We start from the raw sequence: 1226 nt of genomic DNA, 5'->3' as shown, positions 1-1226 counted from the left end.
AAAGGTTCATGGTTTTGATTTAGTTATTTTAGCTTCTTTTAATTCTTTTTGAGGGGTTATTTCTATCTTTTTTAGTTGCTCTATTAGTTTGTCTATAGTTTTATCTTGACTATCTCTTTGTTTTTCTTCTTTGATGTTTTTATTAAGTTCTAATAGTAATAAAATTATAATATTATTTTGTTTTATGATTAAAGAGTGTTTTTTCTTGGGGTTGATGATCGGATAATCCTTCGGGATTTGGTAGAATTTGTGCAGCCTTTTGTAATATTGCTAAATAAAATTTATCTTGTAGTATATCATTCATGAGAGTATTATATATCTTATTTGGTTAATTTCTTTTCGTACTTCTTGTAATACTAGCTTTATTTCAGGATTTTCTAGGTTACCCTTGTCTTTATTAATCAAAACTTTGAATCTTTTGTCTAATTCTGCTTGTTCTTTAAGAAATCAAAATTTAATTCTATTTTACTTAACAAATTCGTTTGTTTGTTTTGCAGGTCTTCTAATATCTCTAGAGTTTCAATATTTTAGTATTCTACTATTGAATTTTTCTCCTAGGTTTATTATAAAGTCTGTAATAGTATTTAGTTGTGGATTATCTCCATGTAATATATGTTCTCCATTGTTAAAATTATACTTAATAAGAGAAATGTCTTTTAAAAGTTTGTATTTCTTTTCAGCTTGAATTCTGTATTTCTTTTCAGCTTGAATTGCTAGATCTAAATATTCTAGTTTCTTTAAATTATCAATTTTTACAATACTATTTTTTTTATCCTAAAGGTATTTTTCTAATACAGTGGTTTCTAATGGTCTTTATTCTATAATTTTTGTAGTCTATACAGTATCTAATACTTTCTAATTTACACTTAAACAAATTTATACGGTCTTCACAGTTTACTAATGTTATAAGGTCTGAGATTATAATGGCTTCTGATAATTATATAACTTCTAATATTTCTATTTGATTTATTAATATTTGTTCTTTTTCTAAAATTTTGTTTCTTAGTCTTATTTCTTTATATAATCGATTATATTCTCCTTGTATTTGTCTCGCAAAAGGATGCGTTTTCATATATTTTTACTTAATTTTATCCTAAACGAATATCTATTAGGTCACACTCTTTCTTTAGATAACTTATCCTTCTATTGTAATATGTTATGTCGATTCGAAGTCCATGCAAATCCCATGTTATTTCACTTAAATATTCTTTGAAAAATTCTAATTG

Source organism: Capsicum annuum, chromosome 6 (assembly GCF_002878395.1).
Source record: "Capsicum annuum cultivar UCD-10X-F1 chromosome 6, UCD10Xv1.1, whole genome shotgun sequence".
NCBI lineage: Eukaryota > Viridiplantae > Streptophyta > Magnoliopsida > Solanales > Solanaceae > Capsicum > Capsicum annuum.
The sequence above is the reverse complement of the archived record's forward strand: the minus strand, read 5'-3'. Positions refer to the sequence as shown.